The 22,644-nt window shown below is 37.4% G+C and overlaps 1 long non-coding RNA gene across 1 annotated transcript; it reads left to right on the forward strand.

The window, feature by feature from the left end:
• Nucleotides 1-1,382: 1,382 nt before the first annotated feature.
• LOC122706574 lies at nt 1,383-22,213 on the forward strand. The gene is made up of 5 exons (XR_006344419.1): nt 1,383-1,504; nt 15,110-15,202; nt 16,920-16,982; nt 18,510-18,676; nt 21,994-22,213. It is a non-coding gene; the product is annotated as an uncharacterized LOC122706574 (long non-coding RNA).
• The last annotated feature ends 431 nt before the right edge of the window (nt 22,214-22,644 follow it).

The following is a 22,644-nucleotide window of genomic DNA, read 5'->3' on the forward strand; positions in this document are numbered from 1 at the left end:
AAGAAGCGATGTGTGACTGAGGTAGTGAGGAAGGAGGCAGGTAACTCCAGAGCCAGTACTCTTGGTTAGACAAGTTGTGCTCTTGTCAGCTAAGAGGGTGTCTGTGGGCAGAAATCCAGTTCATACTCCACACAAGAGTGCTACAATTTGACCCATTTTGCTTCTGTTGCAAGAAGAGAGGGGCTTTTCTAATTTTCAGAAAGTTCTAAAAGGTTAGTGGTGACCATGATAAGCTCTTTCATTTGATAATGTCAATGGCTAATATTTATAGCCTTAATGTGTGTCAAGCATCATGTTTCACGCATAATCTCTTGTTTTATCCGAACAACCCAGTGTTGTTGCTGCTGTTCCGTCTCTAAGTTGTGTCTGACTCTTTTGAGACCCCATGAACTGCAGCCTGCTAGGCTCCTCTGTCCATGGGATTTTCCAGGCAAGAATACTGGAGTGGGTTGCCATTTCCTTCTCCAGGGGATCTTCCTGACTCAGGGATCAAACTCACATCTCCTGCATGGCGAGTGGATTTACCACTGAACCGCCAGGGAAGCCCAAACAACCCAAGGAGGGAAACTCCATATTGTTCTCATTTTATAGATAAGAAAACTATGGCTTATAGAGAATATGACTTGCCTAAGGATAACCAGCTAGTAAAGCTGGTGTTTGAACTAGGCTCTTTATCTCCAGAAGACACTACTTTAAAGACCATGTTGATGCATAATATGCATAGATGCACATGCACACACACACATACACATTAAATTCAATCTGATTTTATTATTTGCAGCTAAAGAGTGTTTATGCAATATCTGTAGACCAGCAAAGGATTCAAATGGCCAGGAATCTTGTGTTGAGAATTCAGTAATTCTGAGCAAGGAAAAATTGCTGTTAAGGGATTCTTGGTTACACTGCTCTATTAATTTAACAGCAGACTCTGACTTTATTACAGTAAATAACATATTCATTAAAATGTTTAAACACTCGTGAATGAAGAGAAGAGGCATTAGAGATGCACTCTGGTAGCATAACTAACAAAGCAGTGGAATCATTGCTCTGCATCGGGGAATTCTGGGGAGGTGATCTGCACGCTCAGTCTCGGGCTCTTTCAGTCTGTTCCGTGTTTGGCATTCAAACCCGCCTTCCATACCACAGGGGCCGACTTCAGACAGCTATCTATCTGGGAGAGGAGAATCAGCAGCCTCTTGGTGGAATCAAGTAATTAAGAAGTAATGTAGGCCTTCACAAAGAAAAAGCTTGTTTTGGATTACTTTAGGCTAACCCACCACAGGGAAATACGAGCAGTCCTTCATTCCTGTTGTGTGAGCAAGACAATTGCCTCCTGAGTGGGGAACTGAAAATGCAAATATTCTGTGACTGTCAGGTGAGGTCTTATGGGCTCTGGAGATAATGTTGATTGGGATTCTAATTTCATAGGCTTCAGATCAACTTCTCTAGTGAACGGTAGATCCAGAGTGTTCCTGATATCAGAAGTTGGGGCACTTACACACTGGTAAGTTGGGCTTCCCTGCTGGCTCAGACTGTAAAGAATCTGTCTGCATTGTGGGAGAGCCAGGTTCAATCCCTGGGTTGGGAAAATCCCCTGGAAAAGGACATGGCAACCCACTCAAGTATTCTTGCCTGTAGAATTCCTTGGACAGAGGAGCCTGGTGGGCTACAGTCCATGGGGTCACAAAGGAGTCAGACATGATGAGCCACTAACACTTTCATGCTGATAAATTAAAATATACAATAGGGGGGTGATTTTCAGAGATAGTATTTTTAGTTCATTTTTAACTACTCTTGGAGGTCTTTGAATGGAGCCATGATGCTGGGTTGTAGGTGCACAATGCTTTCTATGTGGCAGCAAATATTGAGGTCATGTAATGATACAGGCTATAAGAACCCAGGTGATAACATTGGTAATAAGAAGGGGAAATCAGGTGGGAGAGAAATAGTATCACACATTGATAAGGGCTTGACTACTCATAACTGAGGTGTCCCAGGTGGCTCTGGGGGCTACAGTCCATGGGGTTGTAAAGAATTGGACACAACTGAGCATGCACGCACTCTTAATTGAATATAAGAAGTGATGGGGGGAAAAAAAAGAATTTATCTTTTTCTGCTGCATCCATCACTTAAGAAAGTATTTAGCACCCATTAAGTCTCAGGCAAAGGGCAGTGCTATGGATACAATGATGAAAATATAAAACCCTTGCTCACATAGTAATCTAGATAGAGGTACACAGAGTACCCAGGACTAAGAATCTATGATGGAGATAGTTGACTGAATCATGCAAATAAAGGAAGGCTTGCTTCTCTGAGTAAGTAATATAACAGCTGAGGTCTTAAACATGAGATAGGGGTAAACTTGATGAATAAGGGGAATAAGATTATTTAGTTTGGGAGAAGTCCCTATATCAGGTGAGAGGATGATGTAGATGAGGAACTGAGAGGCCAGTGTGGAAAATGACAGAATATAGGCAGAATATAGGGAAGAAATTAGGTTTAAGAAATAGGTGGAGGCTGGTGGCAATCATTAATGTGGAAATATATCCCAGTTCTCCAGCTTAACTTGTGTGATTTTGTAGTTTTCTGCTTTCTTGAAATGAGATATGGTAACTGCTTCATAAATCAAAATAATACAAGAAAATATTGAAAAATGCTTTGAAACATGGTGGCAAGGAGCAAATCAAGCCATTACACTCAGGGTGAAAATTTCTAAATGGGTTACAATTCCTCTGAGTAGAGATTCATCTGAGAGTGTGAAAATCCTTCCAGTTGGAGAAAAGTCGCTCAAACAAAAGGAACCGAGTGTGCTGTTCTCCCAACTAAATTACAGTCTCATAGTTGCAAAACAATTTTAACTAGAAGTAAAAGAGTATGTGTGAGAGAGGGAGCAAGAGGCAACGAAAAGAAGAGGAAGATGAGGCAAGGAAGGGGAGGAAGAGGTAGAGGAGGAAGAGAAAAGGGAGAGGGGAGAGAGATGGGAAAAAAGGTTTTTAAGATAAGAGGCTTGTTGATAAAAGAATCATGGAATTTACTGGAGTCAGAGACAAAACTTTTGAGTTGGACTGCCAGAGTCTGGACACCACCACCAGCAACAACAACTACAATAAACAAAAGCAACTACAATAAACAACCAATTACTGTTGGTCCTGTTTTTATGGAAAGGAAGCAGGCTAGAAAATAATTCAGTGGCCAGGGTAAGCTTATATTTTAATTTATTCAGATGTGAAGCTCAATGGAATAATAGAGAGCTCCTAGAGGCAGAGTCAAGGACAATGAATTATACACTGGGCAGTTTTTCTCAATTAACAGCATTAGTGTTTAATCATTTCTATCGCCAGGGTAAATGTCCTTGCACTATCTGCCCAGCAGATTTCAGAACTGCTATGAACCAGGGATCTGTGTATCACTCACATTCTTCTGCCTTCTGAATGGGACTGTTTACTGTGATTATCCTGTCCTAGTCTTGCCATTGCATTTTGGGTATGTGTGTGTCAAATAACTTATATTTCAGTTCATAGGTCTTTGGACCAAAAGGACCCATGTCCAAACACAATTGGAGAAGACTGGGCAGTAGTCAAAGACACTGGGAGTTAAGCTGGATGCAGAGATTATATGGGACTTGGTCTGTCTTTTCTGGTGAAGAAGGATGATACAGATGTAGGAAAGAGAATGAACTGAATATTTGATTTGAACAGTGGACTGCAGTAACAGTCTTGTCCATCAAATATTTCCAGTTTTCCTCATCATTGTGTGATATTTCTTCACTTCATGAAGTTAGGTCTGACCCTGCATGTGATGTAAACTGGCTAATGAAATGAAACAGATTCACCATACCCTCCCTTTGAAGCAAGCAGCACAACTTCACATGATTTTTGATCCCTCAGTCTGGGTTCTTCCAAAAAATAAAAAATAAAAACAGGATTATGTGAAGCTTCAGTCAGCCCACAATAGACATTAGCATGATGGAGAAAGAAACCATTTTTAAAAAATAACTTGAGACTGAGAGGAGACTGGGATATTTATTACTGCAGGATTACCTTGATTCTCCTGACTGATACATGGCTACATTACATAGAAATTTTAAATCAATATTACTTTTGTCTTTATCCTAAGAGCAATGGAAAACTACTAAAGAATTTTAGATAGGGCAATTAATATTACCATGGCTATACTGTTATCCAGCTCATCCTTGATGAGGTCAAGTTTATGCATTATCTCTATACCCGATACTCTGGACAATTGATATATAAACTCAGTGAACAAGCCCCAGGTGACTGAAAAGATGTCCACAAAATTGATTTGATATCTTTCCCCCCCAATTACTGAACTCTCTCTGTATGTGCCCTCAGAAGAAAACGAGTATTGGATGTGAATACCCTCACATGGTACTCATTATAGCAGGCTGATCTACATACCTATTTCCCAGAGCTCGAATTGTGTAATCTTGTATTTTTGAAATGCCTAATCTTGAAGTCATACCATAAACCATTACCCATGGAATATTAGCATTCCATTTACACTGGCAATGAAGTGACCATGGTATTTAAGCACAGTCAAGTTTGATATTGAACCCTAGATTTCCACCTTTGAGAGACATCTCAGACCAAGTCCTATACTGGTCATGGTTCTGTCAGGAAAGGGTAAATCACTCTACATAGTTCAAGCAGAATGGGAATAAATGCAGGCAATGATTAGAAAGGTGCAGGAGGAGTTGCAGTAACAAATGGGAGGATATTTTTGACTGAAGACCAAGGAGCTGTGACTGTTTTTAAATGAAACCATGAGGGGAAAGTTTTAGAAAAATTACCACTGGTGATGCTACTTCATTTCATTTCAGTTCAGTTGGTCAGTTGTGTCCGACTCTTTGCGACCCCATGAACCGCAACACGCCAGGCATGCCTGTCAATTACCAACTCCTAGAGTTTACACAAACTCATGTCCATTGAGTCTGTGATGCCATCCAACCTCTCATCTTCTATCATCCCCTTCTCCTCCTGCCCTCAATCTTTCACAGCATCAGGGTTTTTCAAATGAGTCAGCTTTTTGCATCAGGTGGCCAAAGTATTGCAGTTTCAGCTTCAACATCAATCCATCCAATGAACACCCAGACTGATCTCCTTTAGGATGGACTACTTCGATCTCCTTGCAGTCCAAGGGACTCTCAAGAGCCTTCTCCAACACCACAGTTCAAAAGCATCAATTCTTCAGTGCTCAGCTTTTTTTATAGTCCAACTCTCACATCCATACATGACTACTGGAAAAACCATAGCCTTGACTAGACGGACCTTTGCTGGCAAAGTAATGTCTCTGCTTTTTAATATGCTGTCTAGGTTGGTCATAACTTTCCTCCTAAGGAGTAAGCATCTTTTAATTTCAATGCTGCAGTCACCATCTGCAGTGATTTTTGAGCCCCCAAAAGTAAAGTCTGCCACTGTTTTCCCATCTATTTGCCATGAGGTGATGGGACCAGATGCCATGATCTTAGTTTTATGAATGTTGAGCTTTAAGCCAACTTTTTCACTCTCCTCTTTCACTTTCATCAAGAGGCTCTTTAGTTCTCCTTCACTTTCTGCCATAAGTGTGGTGTCATCTGCATATCTGAGGTTATTGATATTTCTCCCGGCAATCTTAATTCCAGTTTGTGCATCATCCAGCCCAGCGTTTCTCATGATGTGCAGAGTACTGCATATAAGTTAAATAAGCAGGGTGACAATATACAGCATTGATGTACTCCTTTTCCTATTTGGAACCAGTCTGTTGTTCCATGTCCAGTTCAAACTGTTGCCTCCTGATCTGCATACAGGTTTCTCAAGAGGCAGGTCAGGTGGGCTGGTATTCCCATCTCTTTCAGAATTTTCCAGTTTGTTGTGAGCCACACAGTCAAAGGCTTTGGCATAGTCAATGAAGCAGAAGTAGATGTTTTCCTGGAACTCTCTCACTTTTTCAATGATCCAGCAGATGTTGGCAATTTGATCTCTGGTTCCTCTGTCTTTTTTAAACCAGCTTGAACATCTGGAAGTTCACGGTTCATGTACTATTGAAGCCTGGCTTGGAGAATTTTGAGCATTACTTTACTAGCATGTGAGATGAGTGCAATTGTGTGATAGTTTGAGCATTCTTTGGCATTGCCTTTCTTTGGGATTGTAATGAAAACTGACCTTTTCCAGTCCTGTGGCCACTGTTTTCCAAATTTGCTGGCATATTGAGTGCAGCACTACCACAGCATCATCTTTCAGGATTTGAAGTAACTCAACTGGAATTCCATCACCTCCACTAGCTTTGTTCATAGTGATGCTTCCTAAGGCCCAGTTGATTTCGCATTCCAGAATGTTTGGCTCTAGGTGAGTGATCACACCATCGTGATTATCAGGATCATGAAGATATTTTTTGTACAGTTCTTCTCTGTATTCTTGCCACCTCTCCTTAATATCTTCTGCTTCTGTTAGATCCATACCATTTCTGTCCTTTATTGTGCCCATCTTTGCATAAAATGTTCCCTTGTTATCTCTAATTTTCTTGAAGAGATCTCTAGTCTTTCCCATTCTTTTTTTCCCTCTATTTCTTTGCACTGATCACTGAGGAAGGTTTCCTTTTCTCTCCTTGCTATTCTTTAGAAACATACTATTATTACTGAGTAAGAATATAGAAACTTTTCCTACTACTGAATTTCCTGAGACTTCCACTGAGTCATCTGTTATGTACCACTGTACCCAATTTCCCTGCCAATACTACAGCCGCAGTCTTAACTGCCCCCATAGTTAGAATAAAATACCCCCCTTTCTATCACCTTCTATTCTCCTTTCAGTGCATTAGAAGAATCCAGAAAACTCCCCAATAGTCTGGAGAGTCTGATATATAGTTTGTAGTATTTAGCCCTACAAAAGCATATATAGAGAGAATGGGAAGCTGAAAGCCAGTGGGTACTTTGGGCAGAAAGGTACTACAATCCCATTTCAACCTAACAGAGATCACCCCACTCTTAATTTCCCTCCTATTTCATTAGTGGTTTCTTCTTAGTTCTCTTGTTAGTTTCTTCTCAACATCCTGATCTCCAAATACTGTAGTGCCAAAGGCTCAAACCTCAGGACTATATTCTTTTTTTATACATTTCTTCTCAAGGGTATCCTCTGCAATCTCATGATACAATCTGTAGTTTGACCATGTATTATCTATCTTCAGTTCCAAACCCCAGACTTCCAATCAGCCACTTGAATAGTTCTCAAGACAGACTCATTGGTACTTAAAACTTAGCATAAACCCAAACAGATCTCTTGTTTTGCTTTTTGTTTTTTTCCTTCTCCACCACCACCACCTCTAGAAACAAACAGCAAGAACAACTGAATGACCGGTAGTGTCCTCTTCCCAGTTGTCGAGTCCAGATCCTTGGTAATTATTTCTGATCCCTACATTTCCCTAAGAGATGTATATATAAAGACATCTTGTCTGCTTCATCTTCAAGATAAATTAAATGTCTGTTTCCCTTGGCTTCTCAAGTCATGACCTTTCTAATTTTGCAATCGTCCTTTTTTTTTCCTGCTACCTGAGTAGATCCATAACTAGTTCTCTTCTTTCACTGTTAATATCCTCCACAAAGTCTGTGCCACACAGCAGCCAGAATAACCTTAAAAAATTTAAAGACGTTAAGTAACTTTTCTGATCAAATTTCTTTAAAGAATTGCCATCTCACTTAAAATAAATTCCTATGATTGTAATGTGGTCTAGAAAGCCCTGATCTTCTATCCTCTGCCACCATTCCCACTCTGATTTAATGTCTCACCAGTAACTCTCTTCCAGCACACTACTTTCTTGTTGATCTTCAACATAATAAGCATATTCATTGCTTTTGCATGTATTCTTTCCTCTCTCTGGAAGTCTCCTCAAGTGTCTTATAAGTCTTGTTCCATCAGTTTCTTTAGGTAGCTGCTCAAAATCACCTTATTAGAGAAACTTTTCATGATTATTGTATCACAAAAGCTTTTCTCCACATGTTCTGTATCTTTCCCCTGATTTCCTCATATCACTTACTGTTCCTTTCCTTTGTCTGTATAACTATTTCTTTATGTAATCCTGTATCTTAGTTTATTGCTTATCTCCTGCCGCTAAAACATTTCGCTTCATGAGAGCAGGTGTTTTATTTTATTCACTCATATTTTCCAGTCTCTAGAACAATGCCTGACCCTGAGTAGATAATTTACCATATACTTATTGAACAAATTAATAGATGAATGGGTGAATATATAAATGCAATAAGAAAAACAGATTGCACTGGAGAGATTCCAGAGTAGTTTTCATCTTGGAATGGGAAGTTACTGATGTATGATGGTAGCTTAGACTAGGATGGTGGTTGTTATGATAGTGGAGGGAGGGGAGTACATACTTTCAAGAGGTATTTATAGAATAACAGCTTCTGATGGTCAATTACATGTAGGTGGTGAGGAAGAATTCAATGTTAAGGATGTCACTTAGATTTCTGACTTGTGCAACTGGATTAATGATTGTGCTGTTCTCTGAAAAGAAGTAATAGAAGGGAAACTGATTTAAAGGGGAAAAAAAATCATGAATCCAGTTTTGAGTGTTTAATTTTAACCATATGCATCCAGACCCAACCTCTATATCTGTGGTACTATTACCTAAATAATTCAAATCCCTAGATTAATCTCAAAGCATGAAGAAACTATTTATGTTGCTGCTGATCTCTAGGGTTCTTGATGAAAGTATGAATAATTACTAGAGATTTCTTCCTCACCCCCACTCATAGGAACTATATTTCTTCTTGTTACCCAAGGCATCTTCCTCTCCCCAAATCTGCTGCAAGAAAATATCTAAAGCAAATCACTTACACCATAGTGTGAATTTCAGTCCATGAAACATTATCAGAAAGTCTGCCTCATCTCCAACAGTGTAATAAAAGTCTCCAATCTTGTCCCCACTTAGAGATTTCAGGCAAGAGTAAGCAGGCAGGCAGATCACTGCAGGAAGAATAACCTATAATACATGATATTATATAGATCAAATGATAATCTAGGCCTATTTTTTTTTATACAGGATAAATTTGGAGTTCATCTTGATAATATCAGAGTTGAGTAGCTAAAGCATTTTAGCTTCATTTCCATTTGCCAAATAAATGGACCCTCAGCCCCAAGAATTTCAAGCCAGAATAGGCAGATAGGTCTTTTTTCCTATGATTTTACCTATCTACTATTCATGAGATTATATTGATCTGCAGGGTAATTTAAACCCATTTTTTAAAATATGGGCTAAATCCTAGGTTTATTTTAATAATCTCGCTATGTAAATGGCTGGTTGCCTGGGTGACATATTATAGCTTCTTCTGTGGGCACGTCAAGAAAATAAATTGCTTAGCAATAAAAACTTGAAAAGGATGAGGACTGATATAGTAAACCTTTTATGATAAATCTACGTTTTCAATGTCTTTCTGAAATGAGGTGTCTCATCCCAAAAGAGGTATTTTTGCTGGATACGAAAACCACCATTCTGATTAAAACACCAGAGTAAACGGAATTATTTAAATGTTAATTATGCCCCAAATAAAAACATGTTCACATGACTCACAAGCAAAGAGTTCTTTTCTTCCCTTCTTTATTTATTTATTTAGCATCGATCCATTTGACAAGTTTGAGGCTGATTCTATGGGAAATGCTGAACATGACTATACTAGGTTTGCTACAGTTGACAGCCTCTTAGTTTATTACACGATAGAAAATGTTTTAATAATTCAACTGTCTCGGTTGGAGGTTATCAGCTATGTTCCTCCTGGGCATGTTTTAGAGTTCTAACTCCCACTACCTCAGAACATGAGCTTATTTGGAAATAGGGTTGTTGCTAATGTTATTTCATACACATTATGGTGGGCTTTTCACCCAATATGACTGATGCTCTTAGAAGAGGAGAGACATAAAGACAGCGAACACAGGGAGAGGATGCTCATGTGATAATGGAGGCAGAGACTAGAGTGATGCATCTAGAAGCCAAGGAGTGTCAAAGACTGCTGGCAAAAAAAAAAAAAAAAAGATTGCTGGCAACGTCAGAACCTAAGAGAAACCATGGGCCAGCTTCCACCCTAGACCCTTCAGAAGAAACAGCTGCAATGATACCTTATTCTCAACTTCTAGCCTCCAGAACTGTAAGATATTAACTTCTGTTTTTAGCATTCCCAGTTAGTGGTTCTTTATTACAGCTGCCTTCGGCGACTGATTCAGAATAGCTGGCTGTGCATGGGCAAACAAGATAGAAAGCAGTTTAGAGATAAGAAGTTAGACAAGAAATGCCATGGAGAAAACTTATAGGATGACTGGTCACCAACTATTGTCAAGTCAGATGAATTCAACCCCTCTAGACCAATCACTGCAGAGCACAGTGCATTTCGCTTGGTGGGCTGCTGAACACAAACCAGCTTGTTAAGTCATCAGTCACTCTCAAGTGTTCGGTAATGGAAGCAAAAAACATGTTATTTACTCAGAAAATGCTCTTGAAATTGAACAATGGAAGAGTTAAATAACAGCTTCTGCATTCCTGCTTCCCACTCTTCTGCTTGATTTCTCGTTCTTATGTGACTATAACATTAAGAGCCTCGTGGAAACCGTTGATGGCTGTAATATGGCTCAAGGGGAAATGCCCGACTACGAAATAGGAAGGGAAAAAAGGGTTGTAAAAGCATCGATACAAAACAGTCTCCACTGGAATTTATCTGTTTGAGTGATCAGCAAACCTATATTCAACACTCTGGTTATACAATCTAAAACCAATTGGAAGAAAAATGAAATATGCCATAAACCACAGGAACATTTTCTCTCTATAGCATCAGGTATTTGAGTATTTGATGGTATATTTATTGTAATTTTTAATATTCTTCATTAAATTTAAGTTGGCTTCATTCAGCCAAGTCCTGAAAAGTAAATATTCCAATGTGGAATTCTAAATGTATAACAAGATTGGTTACAGAACTCTACATATATGCACACACCCATATATAAAGCAGCTAGCATAGGGCAATATTATATATAGATATTGAACAATGATATTGAACATAGATATTGAATGTATGCCTATATCTATTGATACAGATGTATCTTAATGCCAACTGCACTAGATTACAACTTCTGCCTGTGCTTTTCAATCTTGCCTTGTAGAGTTTTTCCCTGTGAATGCACAGTAAATATTCAGATAAAGATTCAGTATGACTGTTCTGAGTTTTGTAGTTCTTTCTCTATGTTATCTCCATTTCCTCTGCTACCCTGATCTTCAAATTCTAGCCTTCTATCCATCCTGAAGTTTGGGCTTTGTCTCAACTCAGTAAGACCACCATCCTTTGCTTGGCACAGCCTGCCTATGCCTTCGTTGAGAAATTATCTTCAAGTAGAAAGCTCAGGCAGTCTGAATTCTCCCTGCTTCTGTTCTTGCAGGTTCTGTTTCACCTGATGTCCAAAGACTGAACTTTGTCATTTTGTATATTTCATTTAGTGTTTTTGTTATTTGTGGTGAGAGGACACACCCTCACCGTTTATTCCTTTGTTTCTATATGTAGAATTCTATGAGCTACTTATTCACATAAAATGTATTCAACCTCTTTTAAATTTTCTTAAAATACAAATTTTATGTTCCTTTATAGTCTCCACGTGATCAGATCTTTTAGGCTTAATGGCTCTTGTTTCCCACCTTTTATCCTTTTTTATTTCATTTTTATTTTAAAATAAAATCAGGTTCCTATTAAAAACAATAGCATACTTAATGTGTTTGTTGGGACTTACTGCTGGTTCATACCTGTTTGTCCAATGGGTCTCTTGAGTGTGATGGCCACAGTTCCCTGAGGGTATCTAAGTGAGGATTTGGAAATAAGACTACTTCTAAATGACACTCACACTATAATTAAGGAGAGCAGTATTCTGTGACAAGATCCACAACAGCGGTTTAGTTCTTCCAAGGCAGCTCTTCTCCACCTCTTTAGGGAGTATTTCTCATGTTTTGGCCCGAGGATAAACATTCTGCTGCCAACTCAAAATTCTAGAAGAGGCAGGAGTGTTATTTAAGCAGTTATCCTGTTTTAAAATATATATATATATATATATATATATATATTATTATTATTCAGTTACTTTTTTAATTTATACCCAATTACCAATTCTTCTCTGCAAACTTGATAGCTTTGCATTTAGAGACTCATTTTTCTATCACCAGAATGAATGGCTCCCAAGTCCATTAAAAAAGTTCTCCTTTGTGTTTTAGGCTATATAATTCCTCCAGTATATACTTTATTTCTTCTAGAAATAATTTGAAATCTTTTGACTGCTGAAGGTCCCTTCTCTCTCATTCTTCATACTACTATAGACTAACTTTCTACAGAAGACTGTTATCTTTCTTTCTTTTCATTTTATAAGGATTTAACAAGGGTAGACACAAACAGATATTCTCAATCTGCTCTTTTGCACATGGCCAAGCTTTTTATTAAGATCTTTTTACATTTTCAAAATTCCTTGTCTCTTCTTCCATACACTGTATATAAGATATGGTTGTCTTTCTAGCCAGCATTATTTGAGAATAAATCTAAAGCTACAATATGTATGAAAGTATTTGTAATTATGAACAACTGAGTAAATATTTTGGGCACAATGCTCCTATTTAGCACATATTTTAAAAGGAAGGAAAAATAAAGCGTGATCCTCTCAGGAGTTTTGTAGAGTTTAATAAGAAATGGTCATTTGTATTATTTTTTATTGGTAGATATTGAATTTGTGAGGTTTGGGCTCAGTGAGTTTAGGCAGTGCTTTGTACAAGCATATAGAGCTCACACACCATGCAGCCTGGTCTTTAATCCATACCATTAAACACAATCACTTTGGGCATTCATTTGTGAGTGATTGACTACCATAATGAAAATTCTGGAAAGGCTCCACTTCCTTCTGCTTCCTTATGGGCTCTTGAACGTGACTGTGTCATTTCTGGCAACATTCTCATGTGGACCTGGCATAGGAGATAACTCTCCCTATAAATATAAGAAGTGGGGAGTCCAGTTTGTTTAAAAGTGAACATAGATCAGGCTCTAAGGAAAAGAATTAACTATTTAAATGAACATTTAATGAGCACTTCCCTCGTGGTCCTGTGGCTAAGCTCCCAATGCAAGGGGCCTGGGTTCGATCCCTTGTCAGGGTACTATATCCCACATGCTACAACTAAGAACCCAATGCAACCAAATAAATTAAAAAAAAAATAAATGAGCATGAGTAAAAGAGAAGCTTTTACTCAGTTCTCTTTTATTTGAGTAAGTATCAGGTAAAGAATAGTTTCTAGCTTCATGTGTTTCCTTCCAGTGACCGTCATGATTTCCAGATATCAAAAGGCACTAAATAGATTTTACATGTTCTGTAATCTTATAAGCCATCATGTAACTCCAAAAATCATCACTACCGTGGATATAAGTTACCTCTGATTCTCCTCCCCCTGCCCCACCCAAAACCCAACTCCAGAATTCAATTTCATGTAGCATGTTTCAAAACTCAGTGAACCTTTGGCCCAGAATTCATGTTGGAAATGATAGTTTTTGAGCACTTGTGAACTAATTATTTTCAAGTTCATATGCTTTTGCTGATTTGAAAATAACTGCCAGAAACACTGCTATAAGCTATATCTACTTCATCATTAAATCTTGCCCATTTTTACATGTTAAAATTGTTTACTCCCATTCATATGGCTTTTGAAGATTTTCAAGCTTAGACAGTTACAGAAAGGATAATTATTAATAAGAAAACATCCTCCATGTTTCATGATCTTCCCCCCAGTAGTATTTCACTTCTAACATCTTACCAGAATATTTCTGAAAGGAAGAATTTCAAATTAAAATGATACGAATGTCATAAAGTTTATTGCCAGGAAGACAAATGGTTTTTAGTGTCTATGTCTCAAGAAAATTAATTAAAAGGTACTAACCAAAAGGAAGGCTTCCAAGGTGGCAATAGTGGTAAAGAACCCAAAACAAAGGTGAGCCTAGTGGGTAGTTCAATTGGTAGTTCTCTCTCAGCCAATATGAGCAGAGTTTATCAAAAACTTTCCCCATGCTGTGTTGGAAAATATATATTCCCTTGTTACTAAGCAGATACATCTATATATACACGAATATATTAAAAAAATTATATTTGTATCCTACTTTTGTCTGTTACATTTTAAACACTGATGTTTTTGATGGTGATCCATTTCTTTGCCAATGATGTAGCATATAAAGACCCCTTGTAATAAGAAACTCCCATTGTGTCAGCAACGGTTAGAAACTCTCACCCCTCACTTTGACCACTAGAGTGTGAATATGGGGCTTGGTCTTTTCCAAATGCCTGGTGGCTCTGCAGTAAAGAATCCGCCTGCAATGCAGGAGCCTCAGGAGATGTGGCTCAATCCAGTCTTCTTGCCTGGAGAATCCCACGGACAGAAGAGCCCGGCGGGCTACAGTCCATGGGGTCGCAGAGAGTCGGACACGACCGAAACAATGACTGAAGTGACTTAGCACACAGGCACGCTGTTCCAATTAGCTCTTTCCAGAGAGGGACACTGAAATTTAATATTTTTTAATTTGAAGCATAGTATTGCGGCTCAGATGGTAAAGAATCCACCTGAAAAGGAGGAGACCTGGGTTCGATCCCTGAGTTGGAAGTTGCCCTGGAGAAGGGCACGGCAAACCACTCCGGTTTTCTTGCCTGGAGAAATCCCCATGGACAGAGGATCCTGGCAGGCTACAGTCCATGTGTCACAAAGAGTCACACTCGACTGAGCGACTAAGCACAGCACATATAAATTTATAGAATTACATAAAATGAGGAACTTAATGACTTATCGTAATACCTGTATAAACAAACCAAGGATAAGAAACAGCAATGTGGAGATGAGTTATTTAAATGTATTTTATATTTGAGCATTGTTGTTCAGTCACTAAGTTATATCCAGCTGTTTGCGATCACAGGGCCTGCAGCACACCAGGCTTCCCTGTCCTTGTATTTGAGTATAGTTGATTAACAATGTTGTGTTAGTTCCAGGTGTATAGCAAAGTGATTCAGTTATACATATGCTGAATATCTATTCTTCTTCAAATTCTTTTCCCATTTAGATTATTACAGAATACTGAGCAAAGTTCCTTTTGATGTCTTCCCATCCCTGTACAATCAGTATCTCTTCCATTCTCTACCCATTTTATCCAAAGGTAAGTGCTATCTTGATTTAATCATTTTATTGCATTTTTATTTGCTACCTAAGCATTTATCTTTAAATACTATAATGAGATTTTGTCCTTTAAAATTTTATATTCCTGAATGTTGATATGTATGCTTTCATGTTTTCCTTTGTTCATAATTACTTCTATAAGATCCATCTTTGACGTTGCACGTAGCTACAGCTGGTTCATTGTTCTTGCTGTATCATGTTCTATCTTTGCAATTTACTGTTCTGTTACTTAAAAGCTATTAACATAGTTTCTTGTCTGATGCTATTACAATTAATAGTAGTATGAATATTGGTCTACATGGTTTTTGGTGTATATGTCACATGTCTGAAGTGCATACATTGAGCAGTGGAACTGCTTGATCATAAGGTTCATATTCAATGTTAGTGGAAAATGATAGTCTTATTCCAAAGCAGTAGTTTCAGTTTACATGCCCATCTAGAATGTATGAGAATTCCAGTTGACCTACATTCTTACCAACACTTAATAAGGACAGTTTTTATTTTTAGTCAAACTGTTCCATATGTATATTAATCTCATTCTGGATTTAATTTCCTTTTACTGACTAATGATGCTGAGCCTCTTTTCCTGTATTTTAAAGCCATCTGCAAATCCTATTTTATCAAATTCTTGTTCAAGTCCTTTGAGTTTTAATTGGATTGTCTATATTCTTGTAATTGATTCATGGAAGTACTTTATATTTTTGGAAATAAATTATTTTCAGTTACAAGCATCTCAATACTTAGTCCCACTGCCGTTTTACTGTTAATAGAAAAATTAGTTTTAAAGCAAAGAAGCGTATCTTTCCCTTCAATAATTTTTGTGTCCTTTTCAAGACAATATACTTCTTATCACAACCCTCTATCTTTATAGAGGTAACCACTGGCTGTTGTACTAATTATATCCCTGTTTTTGAAAAAAAAGTATATATATAAAATCTTTTTGTGTATCCCTACATAATTAAAAAAAAACTTTTGTTGTACATTATTTAAAGCATCATACTTGATATATTTTTATGTATTGCTTCTTTTGATCAATATTTTATGTATAGTTGTTCATTTATTTCCATCAATAAATATTCCATTATAGGTACATAATCTTTCAGATTTATAGATAAATAGATCTGTTTCTGGGATCTCTAATTTACTTCATTTGTCTATTTTTGCATCAATATCTCACTACTTAAATTTTTTAATTTATAGTAATATATATTGTTATCTGGTTATGCATGTTCTCCAAATTTGTTCTTTACTTCAGTATTAATGTGACTATTTATGGGCCTTTGCATTTTCATGTACGTTTTAGAATCAGCTTAACAATTTCCACAGAAAGCAGGGCCATAATTAAAATTGCTTTGATTCTATTAATCAATTCAGGGAAACTGGCATCCTTAACATAGTCTTTTAATTAATATTTTCTTAGGAATTTGATATTACCTGTGATGTTTCAGTTGTCTCATAATTTAGACTGATCTAATAACTTATAGCTAGTATATGGTAACAAAATGCATATTTGCATATTGACCTTATATTCAGTAAGCTTGCTAAATTAATTTGCTGGTTCCAATAGGTTTTCTCTAGATATTTTGCTTTTATTTTATTTTTCTGTGTATGCATTCATGTCCTCTGTACTGGTAGAAGTTTCACTTCTTTCTTTCCAATCCTTACACCTTTTATTTTGTTGTTTTGTTCTGTCTTAGCTGAAATTAATGTTGGAATGTGGACTGCAAACACACTTGTCTGTTACTAATGCCTGGAGGAAGGTAATATTTTACCATTAAATGTGATGTCTGCTATAGTTGTTTGGAAATATCTTTATCAGGTTCACCTTGGGAACTTCACTTGTATTCCTAGATATAACTCATATTGACAGGAAGTAGTTCACATATTTTTAAAAATTCATTCTTATGTACTATATTTTTTAATCATAGCATTAAGTCCATTTTCATTCCATGTAACTTCTGACTTCTTATTTATCCTACTTGTTCTTTTTTTATTTCTAGCTTTACTTTGGATTCATATTTCTAGTGGCTGCTATAGGAATCCCAGTATGCAGCTCTAAGCTATCTGTAGGTGTGGAAAGTGGTCTGCATCAGCATCTCTGGCTCTAATGCGAGTGAGGGTCCTGTTACTGTCCCTGCTTTCAAACACTGAGCTTACCTCTGCTGACAGTCTCACATGGATTACATAGTTTCTGTTGTCCCATGGACTGAACTCCTAATTTCCTCCACCTGACTCTGAGAGCAGAGGCCAGTATGTATATGGCTTAAGCTTCACTCACACTTGGTGTTTCTTTTGCCTTTTGATGCATAGAAATTTTTTGGATAATTTTTATCCCCATCCATATTTTTTACCAACTTCCCTCATAGCTCAGTTGGTAAAGAATCCTCCTGCAATGCAGGAGACCCCAGTTTGATTCCTGGGTTGGGGAGATCCTCTGGAGAAAGGGATAGGCTACCCACTCCAGCTTCCCTTGTGGCTCAGCTGGTAAAGAATCTGCCCACCAAAGCAGGAGATGCAGGTTTGATCCCTGGGTCAGAGAAGATCCCTGGAGAAGGAAATGGCAGCCCACTCCAGTATTCTTGCCTGGGAATAGGAGCAGCCTGGTGGGCTGCAGTCCATGGGATCACGAGAGCTGGACGTGACTTAGTGACTAAACAACAGTATCTTTTACATTCTTTTTGTATTTTATTAATCATTTATCTATTTTTGTATTCGGAGAAGAGAGTGGCTTACAACAAACAACTGCAATTCTTATTTCACTTAGTTTCTACTATCTGGATTTGGAGCAGTAGTCCAGACTAGAGATGATGATGGCTTAGACTAAAGTGGTGGCAGTGGACAGAACTGTCTCAATTTGGTATCAATTTTTATAAAATTGATATATTTGGTATCAAATTTTATAAAAGTTTCATATGAATGTCAGCAGTAAGATACCTAGGAGTTGTAAAAATATCTCAATCTTCTTTTCTGAGCAACTGAATAGATTTAGTATCATTATTGAAGTGGGAGAAATTAGAAGAGATGTTGCTTTTAGGGGGCTACAGTTCAGAGTTTACTTCTGGACATGTTGAGATAAAATGTTTGTGTGGACACAGAAATGGACACATCCAGCAGATTGTTGGATACAGAAGAGCCTTAGTAGAGAAACCTGGTCTAGAGACAAAACACTGGCAGTTGTCAGCATACAAATGTATCCAAAAACATTCTCTCCAGTTGATGTTTTTGCTCTAGAGTCAGTCACAAGTGTGTGCTAATTCTGACCTAAGCTTCCCACCTTCTGCATGCAGGTCTTAAAACCACCCTCTCCATTTCACATGATTCCAGACCTTTCTTCTACTCCGCTTATCCTTAACATTTAAATGGGAAGGACGTAAAAATGGCTCATGACTAAATCCAGGAAATACAGGTTGACTTATGAAGAAATGGGTGTGGAACAGAACATTGAGTTATCCAGGTAAATACTAGATTGGGACTTTTGTCTGATTTGTCATGTCTTCTAACATCATTTGAGTTATTTCACATGCATATTTTTCTTTTAAACAGATAAAGTTTATGTAAACTCTTCTTTCATAATTTAAAGGTTTTCCAGAAACAAGATCCATTATAAATATAAAGCCATATTCTCAAGAATGCAATCAATGACTTAGTTTGTAAAAATGAATAAATGAAAGCTTCATTCATTATTCTGAAGAGGCTTAAAACAAGATATACTATTCTATATCTTCTTTATTCAGATCCTCATTAGTGAAAACTGCCAAAATTCATCTAATCAAATGGTAGGTCAGTTTTCATAGCAATATTTGAAAAATAGAGTATGTTCCACGGCTGAGTAATATTCCATGGTGTATATGTACCACAGCTTCCTTATCCATTCATCTGCTGATGGGCATCTAGGTTGCTTCCATGTCCTGGCTATTATAAACAGTGCTGCGATGAACATTGGGGTACACGTGTCTCTTTCAGATCTGGTTTCCTCAGTGTGTATGCCCAGAAGTGGGATTGCTGGGCCATATGGCAGTTCTATTTCCAGTTTTTTAAGGAATCTCCACACTATTTTCCATAGTGGCTATATGCAAAACAGAAAAAGAGACACAGAAATACAGAACAGACTTTTGAACTCTGTGGGAGAAGGTGAGGGTGGGATGTTTCAAAAGAATAGCATGTATACTATCTATGGTGAAACAGATCACCAGCCCAGGTGGGATGCATGAGACAAGTGCTCCGGCCTGGTACACTGGGAAGACCCAGAGGAATCGGGTGGAGAGGGAGGTGGGAGGGGGGATCAGGATGGGGAATACGTGTAAATCTATGGCTGATTCATATCAATGTATGACAAAACCCACTGAAATGTTGTGAAGTAATTAGCCTCCAACTAATAAAAAAATTAAAAAAAAAATAGAGTATGTTCCCAACTCTAGAAAAAATTTCAGAAAGTATGATTTTGAATTCCATAATTAGTAGTGCAATCATATTACCAATGTGTGATAGGCAAAATGATGTGGAACTCTATAATTATTTGTAAATATATTCAAAACTTTGAGCAGTCCTTTCCCCAATGAAAAAACAGAGAATGGAGAATCAGAAAATGAAGGTCTGTACCAGAATAGAAAACATGTATTTGAGGAAAAACAATGCAACTGGTTCCATATACTTGAGTAAACTTTAATTCTAACTATTAAAATATTTGATAACAGTGCAGTGCCTAAAACACAAGACCCTCTGTTATCTATACTACACGTTACAATAATTATTCCCAAACAAATCTGAATTAGTAAAGTGAAAAATAAGGAGACTTTCTGCTTTAAAACAACATAATAAAAAAAACTGAAGTATCTTAATAGAAATTTACAGGCAAAGTCTTATCAGGTTCATTTCCTGACCTGATTTTCCATCTGATGTGAAGAGCTCTCCCTGGCTCACTGGGGCTGCGCCTGATTTAGTCTTCTGCTGAGTCTTTGCTACCAAAAGTGAAGTAGTTAAGAGAGTTTAATAAGTGCCATTATAATGAACAATCAGTCTCTGGGTGCTGTGCTTAAAAAATCCAATAAGCTGACTTTGACTGCACGACTTTAACTCTGTTAATTAAAGCAAGTGCTGTTCAAGGGAAATGAGAGGTGGATGATGGAGGTAACTGGCTTTCTGTTCTTTTTCCCTCTCCCATTTCTACCCTCACCTATATGGAAGCGAGATGGGCTAGAGATGGGCTAGGGATGCCGGCCACTTAATAAATGCCGAATTACATTCAGGTCTGTTCATTAGCCTAGGAGTTATTGTCAGCCAGTTAATGGAACATAAATTAAAAAGCATATTCAATGAGGTGAGGATCATTTTCATGTGGAAGGTTTCTACCTGTCTTTGAAACCCAGCTAATTATCATCATTTCACAGAACACCAAACCTTGGTGGCATTTAATAAAATATATCTTGTGACAGCAGCATGTCTAAAGAACAATAGTGTAGGCAGCTACCAAATTGGCAATGTGACTGGAAGTTAAGAAAGAATTTGAGAGAGCTTTAAAACTCTAAAAGAGGAAATGTGCAAGTTAAAACTATGCTTTTTTGTTACTTTAAATGTATTTTACATAAAATGTGCCTATAAACACTAGGAAGTTTTTTCATTTGATCAGTAGAATTTCTCTTCCTTTACTTTTATTTCCCAAGTCATTCTATTTTACATTTGTGCTCAGAAATTCAACCAAAATGCTGTTTTCTAGATAAAGTTTATGATATTGAAAGAAATACATTTCAATTAAATTTTAAATTTATTTTACATGCCTACTAAAGGAAGGTCACTGTTCTAAAGACTAAATTTTAATTTTGTTCACAAAATTGTGTCACAATACACAAACAGAGCAAAACTCTTGATCTTGTTGTGACTTATACCCTTGAAATTTTTGAAAATATACATGTCATATAGGTGTACTAAATTAATGACAATGTTTGACAGCTTTTAGTTGTTAAGGAAAATTTGATTTTAGTAGTTCATCACTGTTCAAAATACTATACAATTAGTAACCATGGTAAAAAGAACACTAAAATGTAGCTGTACTTATATATACTTTTTATATATATATATGTGTGTATATATATATATATATACACACACACACACACTTATATATTCTAAGCCATGAAATTAAAAGATGCTTGACTCTTTGGAAGGAAAGTTATGATCAACCTAGACAGCATATTAAAAAGCAGAGACATTACCAACAAAGGTCCTTCGAGTCAAAGCTATGGTTTTTCTAGTAGTCATGTATGGATGTGAGAGCTGGACTATAAAGAAAGCTGAGCACCAAAGAATTGATGCTTTTGAACTGTAGTGTTGGAGAAGACTCTTGAGAGTCCCTTGGACTGCAAGGAGATCCAACCAGTCCATCCTAAAGGAAATCAGTCCTGAATATTCATTGGAAGGACTGATGCTGAAACGCCAATAGTTTGACCACCTGATGCGAAGAATGGACTCTTTGGAAAAAACCCTGATGCTGGGAAAGATTGAAGGCAGGAGGAGAAGGGAATGACAGAGGATGAAGTGGTTGGATGGCATTGCCAACATGATGGATGTGAGTTTGAGTAAGCTCCAGGAATTGGTGATGGACAGGGAAGCCTGACATGCTGCAGTCCATGGGGTTGCAACGCGTCAGACACGACTGAGTGAATGAACTAAACTGATTTATTATAAGATAGTTATTATGCTTAATATGTACCAAGCACAGTCTCTGTGCTTTATAATCATTGCCTCATTCAGCATTCCCTTTGTCCCATTTTACAGATTAGAGAACTGAAGGAAAATCATCCAAGGTCACAGAGATGGTGTGTGTCCCAACCTGGATTCAAATCAGGCCTGTCTTTACTCCAAGCATATTAAGCCACCACACTCCAATGATTAAAAAAAAATTTTTTTACAAAGAAAAATTTTTTGGTAGCTACTAGCCAGTCATTGTTGTCTTTTGCATTCTAAAAAATGGTCATGGTGTAAAATGATGAAATACATTTTTATAAGTGGAAACATGAGTATGAGAGGAAAAAGGATTCTAGAGTCAGATATAAAAATCTTACTGCCAGACTGTCAAGTTGAAATATATTTTTTGAAAGATAAAGATGAAAGAAAAAAAGGAAAACACTATAAAATCAATTAACTGTTGCTCTACAGATAACCCAGAGATATAAATTAATTACATACATGTACTAGTATGTAAAGTTCATGTCTTATGGTTTTAAGAGCTCCAGGAATCCTGTATATTCGTGGATGGGCTCACCTTTTTGTCCTCTGGCACTTATAGCCTCATCACCACCATCTGCCTTGATGTATAGAACAAATCCCATCCTACTCTTCATTCCTGTCTGTATCAGTCTAAGATACCAATGCCATCCCTTATCCCCAGAATTTCGTATTGTTCCACTCATTTCCTGTTATTCCCCA

This window comes from Cervus elaphus, chromosome 1 (genome assembly GCF_910594005.1).
Source record: "Cervus elaphus chromosome 1, mCerEla1.1, whole genome shotgun sequence".
In the NCBI taxonomy this organism is placed as follows: domain Eukaryota; kingdom Metazoa; phylum Chordata; class Mammalia; order Artiodactyla; family Cervidae; genus Cervus; species Cervus elaphus.